Source organism: Juglans regia, chromosome 4, assembly GCF_001411555.2.
Source record: "Juglans regia cultivar Chandler chromosome 4, Walnut 2.0, whole genome shotgun sequence".
NCBI lineage: Eukaryota > Viridiplantae > Streptophyta > Magnoliopsida > Fagales > Juglandaceae > Juglans > Juglans regia.
In genome coordinates, this window is record NC_049904.1 from 10,710,378 (window position 1) to 10,727,553 (window position 17,176).

Below are 17,176 nucleotides of genomic sequence, written 5' to 3' on the forward strand. Positions count from 1 at the left end.
TCTGAAATAACAGGAGAAATAAGAGTTGACAAATTAGGTAGAAATCTATTCGGCATGCCTTGCAGAAAATTAGAAAAAAAATCCACTGCACCTTGATGAAGACTCTCCAGCGAATTGAAGACCATCCCATTCGAACACCTCATTTCCACCACTCTTTTGCGCCGTTTATTGGCAAGGCAAGCATGGAAAAACTTTGTATTCCGATCCCCTTCCATTTGCCATTTTAATTTAGACATCTGAACCAATCTTGTATCTTCACGGCGAAGTCAAATATCTAATTCTGAAGCCGAGATAAGAAGGTCCCTTTCCTTAGACTCATCCCAGTTTATATGTAATTTATTTTCAAGCTCTTCAATGTGACTCTCAAGAGAAGTAAAATGCATAGTGGTATGGCCAAAAATTTGTTTGTTCCATTCCCGCAAAGCCACCTTAGTATTTTTCAGCTTGATTGCCAATTTAGTGAGACCATGACCAACAACAGTCGTAGACAACACCTGACGAATACACTGTAAAAACTGCGGATGGTCCACCCACATTTGTTGGAAACGAAAAGGCGAGGGGCCATAAGAGAAAGGATCCATCTTAAATTCAATAACCATTGGAGAGTGATCAGAAGTTGTGCGCGGAAGATAAGAACAAGTAGCATTCGGGAAAGAAGAGAGCAAAGGAACATCCATGAATACCCGATCTAATTTTGCCCAAGACCGAGCAAGGCCCGACTGCCCATTGCACCAGGAGTAATTTTTACCTTTCGATTTCATTTCAACCAAACCACCCTGATGGATCCAGATATTGAAAGCTTCCATAGCGGCATTAGGACAGGGACAACCACCCTTTCTCTCTGAATTATTACGAATAATATTAAAGTCACCAGCAAATAAACAAGGTTTCGAACCCAGAGACAGAGAACTAAGTTCCTCCCACAATCCTTTCCGCTCATACATGCTGCACTTAGCATAAACAATATTACACAAGAACTAATAAGACCCTGTATTAACACGAAGAGAAATAAACTGCAAGCTTGTCCGCACCACTTGAACATCAAGAACATTATCCCAAAAAATCCAAATTTTACCACCATCATCTACATTAGAAATAAATGAATCAAAATGTAAAAATTTCATCAACCGAAGAGCTTTGTTTTGATTTTGGAATGGTTCCAAAACCGCTATAAGCTTAGGCTTGAACTTACAAACCAAATTTTTTAAACGACGTCGAGAAGTGCCAATGCCTCGGACATTCCAAACAATGATGGATTCACTCATAATGGAAAGGTAGAGGAACGGGTAAGGACCCGAAGAGAACTTCTCACTTTCTCAAATTTCTTTCTCTGATATTTTTTTTTATTAGTTTTGCCTTCATTGTCTGAGTAATAATCTTTGTCCTGAGTTAGAATTTGCGGGGGCATCTCAAGATCAGGTTCAGACGCAACATCTTCTAATGGGTTCCTGGATCTCATTCATAGTAATATCTTCCAAACAGAGGTCAGTTTCCCGAGTAGCTTCCTCCAAAATTAGAGGGTTGGGCTCCTAGAAACTAAACGAAAACTCAGAGTTTAGAGTATTACCTGCTTCCGCACTTGGCGCGATCTTTCACCTATCCATAAAATCCTTAGGCGCAATCCCTCCATCTACTTTCTCAACTGGAATTTCTATTTCCATAACATTAAGCGCCTGAACAGAGGACATTAATTCCTTGGTAATCTGTTTTCCAGTAAAGGTATATTGCGCTTCAGCAATCTCACCATCCTCATTCTCATGTACTGCCGGTTTTGATGTCTCACCATCCTGCATGTTCCCATTTGTATTTCCACCAAGAATTGGTTCTTCTTTCTTACGGCCACGATTTTTCTCACCATTCATGATTTTCCCCACGCGACAGGTCTTAACATTATGTCCTTGCACTCTACACTTTCCACAATACACAGGTAACGTTTCATATAGGATTTCTTGTTTTCGACTAGTTGGCAATCCCGGAGTGCCTATCCAGAAATAAGGAATGGGTTCTTTGGCCACATCCATCTCCAAACAAATCCTAGCCCCGTCCGTCCGAGTCGCACATCGAGTGGGATTATCCCTGCGTATAAAACGTCCAATGGGTGCAGAGAAGATTCTTAAGAATGATTCTTGGTAGAAGTTAGGCAGTAACCCGGGGAGTAAGATCCACACAGGGACGTTCGACGGTTCATGTTCTTCGTTAAAGTCTGGAGACCAGTGAAACGCACGGTATGCCACTCCATTCACTTCGCATGACTCACGGGACAGAGCTTTCACAAAATCAGCCTCTGTGTTCATCCTAACAAAAACATTACGAGGAAGTTTCATGGAAGAGACCACCGGGGTACAGGACAGACCCCAATGGCTGAGTATAAGTGCACGGATAGCATCCAGGGAGGGTCTTCGCCGAAGGAACTTGAGCACGATAGAGAAACGGAATGGTTCAGTCGAACAGTTGATTTCCTCTTTCGAAAACTGGAAAAAAATTTCTCTGTCCATGACTTTCGGCACACGATGGATAACATGTATATTAGGCAGGGGACGTGGAGTCGCAGCAGCCATTTCGGCAAAGGACTGACGACCAGAAACATGGCCATCAGCGGCTGCCATGCAGCCTCACCGAAGCAGCAACGTCACGAGCCCTACAAACACAAAGAACCCTAGCAGAGCAAAATATGGGAACAGGGGTAAAAACGTCCAAACTGAAAACTAGAGATACCTTCTCCCATAACTCCCACAGCTGATCCTTAAGCTCCTTGAGCTCTACAGGTGCCATCCAATAGGGTGTTTTGGAGATCGGCATCGTTCCTAGTATAAGATCTATTGAGAACTCAATCTCTCTATCTGGAGGTAAAGCAGGTAGCTCATTCAAAAAGACATTGGGGAACTCTCTCACTACCTCGATATCCAGAAGCTGAGGCGCATTTGGTTAAGACAACCAAATTAGCCAAGAATCCCATAGAACCCTTCTTCAATATCTTAGAGGCCTTTAGCGTGGAAACCGTCTTCGGCTTTGGGTGCTTACCCACTGCACAGAGGCATAACTCTGTCCTACCAGGTGGTCTAAAGACCATTCTCTTCTTGAAGCACTCCATGCAAGCATGGTGCTTAGACAACCAGTCCATGTCCAAAATGGCATCGAACTCCTCCATGTTGAATAGGATTAAATCGGCAAGGAGATGCCGATCTTGTATCTCTATCGCGCATCCCTTCAATACGGAACTACAATTTACAGAGTATCCTAGTGGAGTAGAAACAAACATCACACACTCTAAGGACTTGAGAGTCCTCTCACTTAAACAAGCAAACTTACAGGATATGAAGGAATGTGTGGCACCATAATCACCTAATACTAATGCACGATGGGGAAATAGGGAAAGAACCGGTCAGTGAAAGTTTCTTTAAATATCGCCTATGAAATTGGAGTTGCCTCGCTTAACTCTTGTGGAATAAACCCATGAGTAGACTTCCAACACCCGTTTGCCACGTCAAATAAGTTGTAAGCGGTGAATTCCATCTTCTCTTGTCTCGGGCACAAGACTACTCAGAAGATCTTCTCTAGCCGGTCAATCCAGTTCTCAGCATCTACTTCGCTACACTTGCCATCAACAGAGGGTGTTGTCTACTAAATAGTTCGAAGGTTGTTGAATGTTGGATTCGCCTTGGCGTCTTGGTTTGTTTGCCAATAACTATCTCTATTAGGCATACGATTGCATTGGTGAGGTCCCTCGTATCTCTGGAAACCTCATGCTGATTCTCTACACTATGGGAACAAGGTCGCCCCCCCTTCCCCCCCCCCCAAACATCTGTCTTTCTTAGTATTGTCTATCAGTGCTATACTAAAACATGTATAGTAGTAACAATAACAATGGACTCATATGAAACAAATATGCATGGCTTGTAATCATTCAAACATAATTCATGATACTCGATGAGAAAATACCTTTTAAACTTGCTGCAGAGCTTGGCATACTTTAGAGAGAGGACTTCAGCTTAGTTCATCCCTTAAGTCTACAGGACCTTATAACCTTTTGCTCGGATACCAAGATTTGTCACAACCCCGCCCCGGGAAAGGCGGGATAGTGACGTACATACCTATCCATTACTTTCCATTTATTTTTCCTATAATATGCGATCGTCATGGACATGACACATGGGTACTCTAAATTTCTAATATAATAAAAGGAACACCTGATAGACATTCTATTCGAACATTCATCCATAAGAAACTCTCAAAGCCCATCCCAATATAAAATGTCTATACATAAACATAACCCACCATCCATAAACATAATTGTTCTAGTTAAAGAAGATCCTAAGCGTCTGCCTCTCCCTCTGCAGTAATGCCTTGCTCCCCAGCCTTTTCATCATTACCTGGACGTTTAAAACATTTAAAACAAAACTGAGTCAAATACTGAGTAAATAGTACACCATGCAATGAACATACTAGGCATCTATTATTTTTCTTTTGAAAACATGCATACATAAACATTTGCTAATTGTGACAATGCTTTCATGCATAAACATTTAAGAAATAAGCAATAACTATGTTTTCATGCATAAACATTTTAAGAAATAACTACACTTTCATGTTTCACTTTCTTTGGCCGGTACACACTATTACGCCCCGTGTATTAGGGTTAGTGGTCTTCCTATAGACCTAGATTCCGCCCGTGGCCACATGTTGGGAATCCATTTCAGTCAGGGGGCATCACTGGGTGCACTACCAGTACTACTTACACGGCATTGCAATATGCCCATTCCTTTGGTACTCTTTTCATTTATATGGCCGTTACGTATTTTCATACAATAAAATATTCATTCATTCAGTCATTTCTTTCTTTCATTCATGTCAGTCCTTTCAGACCTTTCTTTTCAGTCCTTTTCATTTAACAGTTCATTCATGGAAGAACATCATTTAAAAGCATGAGCTTAACTTCATCTTTCATGGCATCCATAAAACGTCAGTTCATAGAGATATTTTAACACACTTTCTTCGCGTCATTTAAAGCAAGTGTTCATAGAGGCATTTTAAAACATTTTCTTCGCGTCATTTAAAGCATCGCTTAAAGCATAAGGCATGAGACATTCATTTCCTTTCCTTTGTAATCAAACATTTTCATCATCTTTCTTGATCCAATGCACATGCATTTTTATGAACAAAATACATTTTCATACTATACTACATATAGAAACAACCAATAAGTTTCTTGAGAGATCATGAATGAAAATGTCATGATTTAGGACCTTCGTGCATGCATTACCTTATACACATACACACAATTATAATCGATAGGGTGCTTAACATTGGCTATCAAGAAAGGACTTGTACATAATATATTCATTTACACTTTTCTTTATAAGAACATTTGCAATAAGGGAGAGAGACATTCTTCCATAAAGAAAACTTGGTGTAAGAAGCATGGTCATAGCGACTTACCTCTATGCTCATCGATACTTCTATCATCAATATGGGTCCTATTTCAGTAAATAGCATAAGTGTGTTAATACAAATACAATATTTTTTAGCCCTCCTTTTAAAAGAGAAAGTCACGATATTACAATCTAACGTCCCTTCTATGCTTAGCATTAACCTGATGACTACTCCTCACATCAACTTACAAAAGAAATAACTTAAATATTAAGACATGCAAGCTGTCCATGGAAAGGCTATTTTAAAAGTTTACATGAGAAGTAGTTAAGAATTCACAGGCTTCAAGCAAAGTTTCTTTGCTTCAAGCTCACTTTGAGTTGGGAACATTAGGAGATAAAATCTGGAAATTCTCAACAATGGGCTTTAAAAATAGATTTAGGCATCTCAAGTAGACTAAAAAAGTTTAGGAAACATGCCCTTTAAATCAACTTGTAGTCCCTCATTATAAAAAGGTTAGCTTGTCAATATTTTGGACTCCTGGGTTAGGTAGAGTTTAACCAAATGAGGGAACACAAATGGGTTATTTTTACATCAACACATGGCGTGACATGGACTTAGGAAATACTTGGACAACCTTACATATCCTAATACATCATGCACAATTAATCTCTTATATCTAAGCTAACTAAGCTATAACCTATTCACATAAGCAATATTTTAATTAGTTTAGATAAAACCCCCCATTGAAATTAAAGTTGCATAAAGTATAACAAAGTTACCCATTAAGAAGCTTTAAAACCTTTAAACACTTATGCTTATGATTTACTCACTTAATACCTTTCAAAAGCAAGATATAAAATTATAGAACCAAGCAAAACCTCAACACAAGGCATATGATACGAACATATATAATTTAAAATTAATATAATCATCACCTATGATTAAACCAAGTTTAATAACAACATAGTATTTTCTAAATATAGGAAAATACATAGCAAAACAACTATAATACCATTCGGTTTGGGCCAAAAATAGGGCATACATATTTATTTGCAATATATGAATTTAACTACACCAAAACACAAGCTAAAACAACTTAATTGGCCTCCAAAATCACACTAAAATCAAATGCGTCAAATTAGGATATTTACCTTAGGTTCTTGGCTCCTTTCAAGAGGATAGATGACCAAATAGTGGTATAGCCGTGTGGATGAAAAGCTAAAATGATAGAACTGTTTTAACCCTAAAACCGAAACATTAAGGTTAAGAAAAATGGTAAAACTCGAAACCCACATGTAAATCATACATGGGAATCAATTAAAAGTCTATTACCTTGAAGATTTCACCATTTGGAAGATGAAATCAAGCTTTAGTTCCAATCTTTGAGGCAAAGCCGAAAATGGGTAGAGATGAGGCACACACGGCTTGGAGATGGAGGAATATGTTTTCTTCCCTTGCTATGGCGTCACACGCTTGAAGGAGATGAGAGGAACTTGCTTTCTTGAAGATGAAAATGAAAGAGGAAGGAAAGGGATGAAGGTGGCGTTGGCTTTAGCTTGCTTGGAAAGGAAGTGAAATTTTCTCTTTTACTTGGGTGAGGGTCGACAGGTAGGAGTAGATATACCTTAGGATTAGTTTTTGTTTTTTCTTCTCTCTTTTGCTGCTTTAGCTGATGGGGTGCAAGGAAAAGAAAAGAATTTTGTGGCTTGCTTAGGAAGCCGACGGGCTCAAGTCCAAGGAAAGAAAAAAGATTTTGTTGCTTATTTTGGAAGCCTGCAGGTTCAAAGGGTGGGAGGAACTTTTTGCTTTAGTCAAAGCTTATCCATAAGCTAAGGAGATGGATGGTGGAGATCTATCCACCTCAAGGATACTTTCACCTACGAATCTAATGGTAGAGAATAATTGGGTCATTTCCTAAATGAATAAATTTAAAGGGCTTAAGGGAAAATATTTCAAAGTCTTAAAAATAATACCCTTGATTTATTTTAATAAATCATATTTTAAAATAAATCATACTCATCTTAAAATAAAATAATTAAAAATAGTAATAAAAATCTTTATCTAAAAATATTTCACTAAAAGAATTAATAATTTGACGTAAGAACCTACGTAGTAAGACTCAGGTATTACAACACCCTATTGCATAAAATTTACAAAGCCAAACACTTCCCCAATACGGAGTTTCTAAATGCAAAATTGGGTTATTCCCCCTCATATGCATGGAAAGGTATATGGGAAGCAAAGAAAAGTCTGAGGATGGGTTGCAGATGGAGGGTGGGGAAAGGAAGTGAGATAAATCTTTCGACTGATTATTGGGTTCCTAACCAAAGACAACTGAAACATAGTGTTCATGAGGTAGAGCTGGATATTAGTCAAAAAGTTGAATCACTTATTGTTAAGAATACTCGATGGTGGCATGTTGAGAAGGTGAACCTGTTGCTTCCAACAACTGTTGCAACAGAGGTGTTCAGAATCTTAATCACTCCAGGTGAAAATGTTGACAAGTTAATATGGAAACCAGAGAAGAGTGGTGTGTATACTGTGAAGAGTGCTTACAAACTTTTTAGATCTTTAGAGAAGGATGTTAGGAAAGCCAAGTCTTCTAATGCAGCATAAAAGAAGTGTTTTTGGAAAGGGCTATGGAAATTAAACCTTCCCAACAAGATAAAGATTTTTGTATGGAGAGCTTGTAAGAATGGTCTCCCTACACGAGTTAACTTGAAGAAAAGACAGGTTTTAAGGGATGACTGGTGCTTTTGTGGAAATGGAGCACATGATGTGTTACATGCTTTATGTAAATATCCTAGGCTAAGACAATGTTGGTTGAGCCAAGAGTTATGGGTGCATCTTGAAGCAAATTTTATAGGCTTTGATGATCTTGTTAGACATGTCCATGCTAATAGTAGTAATCAGGAAGTGGAGAAAGTCTTACTAATGGCTTGGGGGTTCTGGTATAGTCGAAATCAGAAATTGTTTGAAAATGAAGATGTTCAGCCTGCTATAGAAGCTCTGGCACTATGGTCTGACTACAAAGTGAGTAAGTGCGTGGACAAGAAACTTAAAGGAACTTGGTTGCCTCCTCCATTTGGATCTCTAAAGCTTAATGTGGATGGTGCTATATTTCATGATCAACAAAGATCGAGAATTGGTGTTATCCTTATAAATGAGAAGGGAGGTGCTATTTGCAACTAGTAAGAAGGAGATTGATGTCATTGACCCTATTGAAATATAATTGTTGGCCATCTTATGAGATCTACAACTTTGTATACATAGGGGCATAACAAACTTGGTGATTGAAAGTGACTCTTTAATAATGGTCCAAACCATTCAAGACAAAGGAGTTTCCATGTCTCTACTTGGTAACATGGTTAAAGATACTCAGGATCTAATGAAAATATTCCACCAATGCAGTAGACAGGATGTTCGTCGTCTAGGCAATGAAAGGGCACACATGTTGGCAAAGCGTGCTTGGCATATTATGGATCTAAGTGTTTGGGAAGGGTCTGTACTTGACTTTCTTCAATCTGTTATATGGGTGGATAAACATTGTTTGTAATGATGTTTCTGTTTTAATGGAAATGATTCTTATAAAAAAAATTGAATTTGAATTATTATTATTAGTATTATTATTTTTATTCGTTAATAGGATAAATATAATGGATTATTCTAAACTTCCACATTCTCCATCTCCCCTCAAATGTTTCTCATTCTACAACCATTGGAATCAACCCAAAACCGCATCAATTATACTCACGAAAACACTCTCTCCATCATCATGGAGCAACATCCTCCAACGACAAATTAGCAAACCTGCAATCTCATCTCAGCCGAGCACCACCACAACGCCACGAGAAAACCATGGAGCAACCCAGAGCAGTCACCTAAACCACCTACTAAGAACCATGACAACCACCATAGCTAGGACTGTTTGCCGATCTGACCCAGCTCGACCCGAGAAATATCCGACCCAACCCGAAAATAGGGATGTTCCGTTTGGCCATTTACCCAATTACCCAACTCGACACTGTTCAGTAGAGCGGGTATTCCGACCCCTTTTTTAAAAAAAATAATAATTATTTATTTATATATATTAATTTTGATATTTTATCCGGCATAATTAATTCTCAAAGACTTGATTTGGGTCAAACCTGGACATTGAATTCTCAAAAGAAAATAAAAAGTAAAAATCCTGGAAGGTATAACTTAATTAGTAGATGATGGTCTTTAATTACTAGAAGGTATTTTTGTTTCTAGAATCTCGTAGAAGCCAGCATTCGCATTCCTTCTTCAGCAAAGATGCAAGAAATCAGTTTTGCCTGTGGATTGTTTGGGATAGCAAGGGATTGCAGGTGTTTGTGTTTGAGCAGATAGAGGCGTAGGAGGAAGACTCTGGATTGTTTGGATGAAGAAAGTGGTACGCTCATTTTGTTCAAGCGAAGATGCTACATCCCTCAACAATTGCTCTCAAAGACAAAAATCTAGCAAATTGAGGCTTCTGATTCTGCTTGGTATGAGATATACAACAATAGAAGACTAGGGTTCAGCGTTCAAAGGGAGCGTCATGTCTCTCTCCGCATCGAAATGATCTAAAGAATGGAAGAAAAAGGGAAGGAGCCACTGAAAGTGAATCCCACAAATCCAAGCTCCCGGAGGGTACTCCAATTCATAGGAAGGCTTATTTGAACAAATTTGCACTTATTTTAGCTTCTACAAACTCTATTCTATTGGGCTATGGTAATATTTATGCATTTGCATCAGTTATTTTAAATTTTCCTGGATCTTTTCTGAATTTTTCGCAAACCAAACGTTCATAATACCCGCAAATTCAAAAAAGATTAGACCTTTAAAGTTTCAGTTTTTGTTTTGGAACTGGGAATCACTTTCCGTGTGCAGATATTGGGGTGATGAGTAGTGCAATGTTCTTCATCAGTTTGCAGCCTCATTTTAAGAAAGTTTATGAAGTTTGATGAAAATATTCATTTTGAGTTAAGTTTACTCCTCTTGTTCTTGATTGAACTTTTAAACTTCTCAAACGTAAATCACAACCTTTATGACGTTCCTCTTTGTAATCTGGGATCTTGAGATAGGTTCTTCAACGGGTCTAGGTTCTCCATCCATTGACTTGATTTTGGCTTTCTTGGGTGAGTCTTCAAATTGATTGTGGGTTCAAGGGATTTCATTTCCACGGGTTTATATCACTCTCTAATAGGTGGCAATCCACTAAACACACCGCTACGAATCATGACCTCATATCCCTACAACAAAGAAACAACAACACTAGGCAAAGAATCGTTAAATTCGTTAGTATAAAAGCTTACCTTAGCATAAAAATGAATATCAGGTCTAGAGACGACACTATGTTCACAAACAATAATGCAGCAAAAGATCACATCAATGACATGAAAAGCATGTTTAAGTCACAATCATATATTCATAATCCTATAGCTTAACAAAATCAAACCATAATAAGATTTAATATAATTGTCTCAAACTTATAATATCCATAACAAATTGATAATTGAATCCTAAAATCTTAAACAATAAAACTCAATCTATGAATTGAAATAAAGTCAAAGTATTTTCGCCAATCAATTTTCGCTCTAGGCTTTTACCCAAGATTTAGTTCTCCATTGAAGAACTAAAAAATAAAAATTGTATTTTTCTCTTCTCTAGATCTGTGCCTCCTCCCTTTCAAAACTCTCCAATTTCGTGCTAATGATATACTTATATAAGGAAGGAAAGAAACCCTAAGAGCATTAGCAATGGCTTATTCATCTTCATCTTCATCTTCAAATTTGAATAATATGTCTTTATATTCATCTATATTGGCTTATGCATCTCTAAATTTTTGCATAGCTATAAACAGTGCTTCTTCAAATTTGAAGAAGTACTACTATTAATTCTTCAAACATTATTTTACTATTTTTTTCTCTCTCCTACCAATTAAAATCAACTTTGTAGAATTTATATTAAGATGATTTTGATACTTAAAATTTGTATTAAGTTGATAATACAAAGTGGATGCTAATTGTAAAATATATATAAAAAAATAATTTTAAGAAACAATTAAAAAATAATAATATTTTATTATCATTTGATTTAAAAATGCATAATTCAATATGAGAGTTTTTCTTGATATGCAAAATCAATCTTCAAAAGATGTGACTTTGAAGATGCATATAGAGAAACCATTGCTAGTGCTCTAATGTCTTCATAATTCCCACACAAAAAAATGGCCTAAATTTTAAGACTCATCTTGGTAGTCACGCACGTACTTCAGAAGTTCAAATTTAGAAATCCTTATTCTATACAAATTTCTGTCCCTTTAAGATAGCTTTCCATTGCATCCAAAATCGCATCAATCCGATATGTGAGTGGAAAGTTACGATCAAAATACTAAAGTACATACAGGCTGTCTCCTAGTACATTGTGGACTCCGACTTTTTCTCTTGATCTGAATTACTCTCAAACTCCATCATTATCCTTATTTGAAGAGTCCTACACTCATTGAAAGTTCTTAGGTTGTTCCAAAGTCTTGGCCACTTGAAAATCTTTTGAATTTGACTAGGTTTTGACTTACTCTTTTATAAATCCTGAAATTAAACATAAAAATCTACTTAGGAGTATCCCAAAGTAAATTAAAACTCAATTCAAGAATACACATTAATTCCTATAATTTCTATTCATATTTTATCATTATAGTCTAATAATAGGGTATTTAGAGTACAATTTCGTACACTCATCACACCCTTCAACTTACTTATTGCTAGTCCCTAGCAATTCCTATGCAAAAGAGATGAAAGCGACTAAAGAAAATATTAAAATAGCCCATCAATTCACATTTTTCAAATTCACATATCAAAACAAACTAAGGAATTCAACAACCCATCAAGATCAATCCACTTATAGTAATTTACAAAGTGTGTGTGTGTGTTCTCCAAGACATAACCATCTTACCACTAACCTTAACACATGCAACATCAAGAACATCTTAAGCAAAAGGTTCAACTCCATAACTCACGGGTATAATAGTGTTTCGTGTAAGGGTTCTTTCTATGGAGTTGACAAGTGGTGTACACGCGATCTCATGGAAGTTTAGGTAATTATGAATAAGCAACAAGCAAGCATTGATCTTTTGATAGGAATACTAACAAATGAGAATTCAACCATTCTTTCCGCAGGCTTACTTGGGATTAGAATGGTCAAAACAAAAGGGTGTAATGTGGCTTAAGTTAGGCTATATGACAAAAAAAAGGAAAATGATTCAAAAACTTCCAAGTATATACCTAAGGAATCTTATTGATGTAATCTTCAACCTTTCAAATCACCGAATAGTGCTTCCAAGTACATACCTAAGTATATATCACCCTAAAAAGGATTATCACCATGTACATCATCAAAAAAAGTCTTCTCTGAGCTCTCTCTGTGGAGAAAGAACAGGTGAAGGAGAAAGTCTCGGCTTACTCTTTGAGTGAGGGAGGAAGACTCTGCTCTAACTGTATTCCAGTGAAGTTAGGGTAAGGTGGTTATGGAGGATCTGGAGAGAGGATGTGGTAAACTTAAGCTTACGGAAGAGGAAAATGAAGTGATTGAGGTGAGTGAAGATTTCATGAACAAGGGGACGGAGAAGGGTAATAATAGCTTGGTGGGGAAGTTGCTATCTGACCGAAAAGTGAACAAAGAGGTGATCAGAGGTACTATGAAAAAAATCTGGAAACTGAATGGCTCCTTTGTGTTCTATAATATTGTGCCCAACATGTTTGTTATATCGTTCGAGAATCAGAAGGATAGAGAGAGAGTCCTGGAGGGGAAGCCGTGGCTGTTCGATAACCAACTGTTTGTTTTGAAGTTGTTTGATGGCTTAACCCCCCCGTAGAAAATGAACTTTGATTTCGAGGAGTTCTGGGTACACCTAAACAATCTACCTTTAGCATGTATGTCAAGAGAAGTGGGAATGCAGATTGGAGCTACGGTTGGAAATGTAAAAGGCGTGGATATAAGGGAGGATGGAATAGGATGGGGAAGCTATCTAAGGGTTAAGATAGAAATAGACCTGAGAAAGAAAATCTCAAGGGGTCGAATAGCTAATGTAATGGGCAACAAACTGTGGATTCCGTTGAGCTATGAGAAGCTCCCTAAAGTGTGCTTTAAATGTGGCAAGATCTTTCATGGGGGTGAGGGCTGTCTTGAGACGGAAGGTAATAATGATAAACTTCAATATGGGGTATGGCTTAGAGCTAGCTATTCGGGAAGGGGAAAGTCTTCAGAGTCTTCGAGCAATAAGATTAGCGGGAATATGAGTGAGAGCGAGGGTGAGTTTAATCATACCATTGGGTCTTTGGGAGAAAAGGAGTTGGGAGACGGGGGGAATGAGTCTCAGGCAGTGAAGGGAAAGGGTGCACAGCAAGTGTTTGATAAAAACTCTGGGACGGGGGAGAGGACTGAAGGGGCAGGCAGAAGTGGGAAGACGGTGGAGGATTGTGGGGTAGTGACTAGATTACAGCAACTTGAACATGATAAGGAAATGTCTGAAAACTATGGGGGAGAGGAGAGAAGAAGGTGGAAAAGAAGGGCTAGAGGGGCAGTTACAAAGGATACACGAGATTCTTTTTTGGGGGGAAAACGCAAGCTGAGAAGTGAAAAACCTGGAGATAACAGTAAGGGAGCAACGAAAAAAGGGAAAGCATGTAGGGAGGAGGGAGTTTCAAAACATGATGTGATGTTGGTGGAGGCTGCTAGTCAGCTCCACCAACAACAATGAAAATACTTAGCTGGAACTGCCGGGGGCTTGGGAACCCCCGAACAGTTCAGAACCTTCTCCTGCTGGTGAAGGATAAGTCACCCAATGTAGTCTTCTTGATGGAGACAAAACTAGTAGCTAGTAAGGTTGAGGGAGTTAAAAGGAGACTGGGATGGGAGGGATGTTTAGTTGTGGACCCGATGGGGAGAAAAGGGGCGCTGGCATTGCTGTGGTGCAAGGAAAAAGAGGTGGAAATTCTCAGCTATTCTCAACACCATATTAATGCAATGGTTAGGAGTGAAGAGAAGAAAATGTCGTGGCGCTCTCAGGCTTCTATGGGCATCCAATGGTGAGTAAAAGAAAAAACACTTGGGATCTATTATCTTTATTAAATTCTGATTGTGAAATACCTTGGTGTGTAATAGGAGATTTCAATGAGATCTTGTGTCAATCTGAAAAAATGGGGGGCAGGCCTAGGGCAGAGACTCAGATGGTTGATTTTAGGAAAGCTTTGGATGATAATAGACTATTTGACTTAGGGTGGAAGGGAAACAAATACACGTGGAGCAACAAGCACATGGACAGCACCTTTACTAAGGAGAGACTCGACAGGGCTGTAGCTAATCCAAAATGGTCTGAAACTTTTTGTGATAGAGTGGTGGAGACTCTGAATGTAGTCCAATCAGATCATATGGCCTTAATGCTTGACTTGAGACATCAATTCTTAGTGAATAGAAAGAGAAGAAGGGTGTTTAGATTTGAAGCAAAATGGATATGGGATGAGGAGGGGGTTGGGGTGGTAGAAAGGGCATGGAGGAGGGCTGATGCAGATCCAAACCCAATTAGGAATATCCAAAGAAAGCTGAATGGATGCAAAGGAGTTTTAATTAGGTGGGGTAATTCAAAAGATAAAGAGGTGATAAATTTGTTGACGCAAAAAACTGAATGGCTGAAAAGGGAACAAGAAAGTGAAGGGCCTCATAATGCTGAACTAATAAGAAAACTTCAAGAAGAGATGGGGGCTTTGCTGGGGCAGGAAGATCTCAAATGGCGGCAGAGAGCCAAGAAAGCATGGTATCAGCTGGGTGACAAAAACACAAAATATTTCCACTCTTGTGCTACTCAAAGAAGAAAAAAGAACCAGATAAATGAGGTTAAAAATGCTGAAGGGAGGATGGTGACAGATAAAGAAGGGATCGAAGAGGTTTTTTATGAATATTTCAAGTCAATATTCTGCACCACACAGCCATCTACAGAGGCAATTGAGGAATGTCTGAAGGAGATAGAACCGAGAGTGACTGAGGTGATGAATACAGAGCTACAGAAGGAGTTTACTAAGATTGAGGTAGAGGAAGCACTAAAACATATGGGATCTCTGAAATCCCCTGGTCCTGATGGATATGGTGCTTGCTTTTATCAAGCATATTGGAGCATAGTGGGAGAGGAGGTAAGTAGTGCAGTGCTGAATTTCCTTAATGGGGAGCGAGATTTGAATGAAGATGTGAATAATACTTTTTTAGCGTTGATCCCAAAAGTCAATAACCCATCTGCACCAAGTGATTATCGTCCTATAAGCCTTTGTAATGTGTTGTACAAGCTTGCATCAAAGATTCTTGCAAATAGATTGAAGAAGATACTGCCTGCCATCATTTCCAGCAATCAAAGTGCTTTCATCCCGGGAAGACTAATAACGGATAATGTAATGATAGCTTATGAGACCTTGCATACAATGAAAACTAGACAAAAAGGTAGAGTTGGCAGTATGGCTCTCAAGTTAGACATCTCAAAAGCGAGTGGAGATATTTGGAGGGAATCATGAGAAAAATGGGATTTGGGGAAAGTGGATATCTCTGATTATGAGATGCACTACTTCAGTGTCTTACTCAATCTTGATCAATGGGGAGCCTGGGAAGCAGCTAATGCCTACGAGGGGAATAAGACAAGGAGATCCCATTTCCCCTTATTTATTTATCCTTTGTGCTGAAGGATTGAGTTCGATGGTTAAAGCAGCGGATGCTAGAGGAGAAATAAGAGGAGTGAATGTATCAAGAGGGGGAACTAGAATCAGTCACCTACTTTTTGCTGACGACTGTGTAATCTTTGGAAGAGCAAAGGTAGAGGAATGGCTGAGAATAAAAAAAATATTGGAAAAGTATGAGCAAGCTTCGGGTCAGAGTCTTAACATGCAAAAAACTTCAATGTTCTTTAGCTCAAACACTGCTGGTATTTCTAAAGCAAATATTAAGAGGGCAGCTGGGGTGTCCATTTGTAGCAGCTATGAAAGATATCTTGGGCTACCAGCCATGGTGGGCAGATCAAGATATAATACCTTTAGAAGTGTGAAGGAAAGAGTGTGGACAAAATTGAGCAGCTGGAAGAACTCATTTCTTTCACAAGCTGGAAAAGAGGTTTTATTAAAAGCTGTAGTGCAAGCTATCCCGACATTTCCTATGAGTGTTTTCAGACTTCCACAAAAACTCTGCAAGGAGCTAGCTTCCCTTTTGTCAAGATTTTGGTGGGGCCATAAACAAAATGAAAAAAAGATTCAATGGAGGAGTTGGTCTAACATGGGAGCTTCTAAATGCAATGGAGGTCTGGGATTCCGAGAATTTGAGTGTTTTAATAAGGCAATGCTTGCAAAGCAATGCTGGAGATTGCTAAAACAACCGGAGTCCTTGGTGACAAAGGTCATGAAAGACAAGTATTTTAAGAAGGTAAGTATGGTTGATGCAAAGCTCGGGCATGGAACTTCCTTCATATGGAGAAGCTTGTGGTCTTCAATGGGACTACTGAAAAAGGGGCTCTTGTGGAGAGTGGGAAATGGCAGCAACATAAGAATTTGAGGGGATAAATGGCTACCAACTCAACCTTCCCATAGGGTTCAATCAGTGATTAAAAACCTGCCTGCTGATGCTAAAGTGCAGCAGCTTATTGATGCTGAAGAAGGAGTGTGGAAAAAGGACCTTATTTTTGATACTTTCAACAGGGAGGAAGCTGAAATCATTTGTGGCATCCCATTGAGTAAATGGGGTTCAATAGATAGAGTGGTGTGGGGGGGATCCAAAG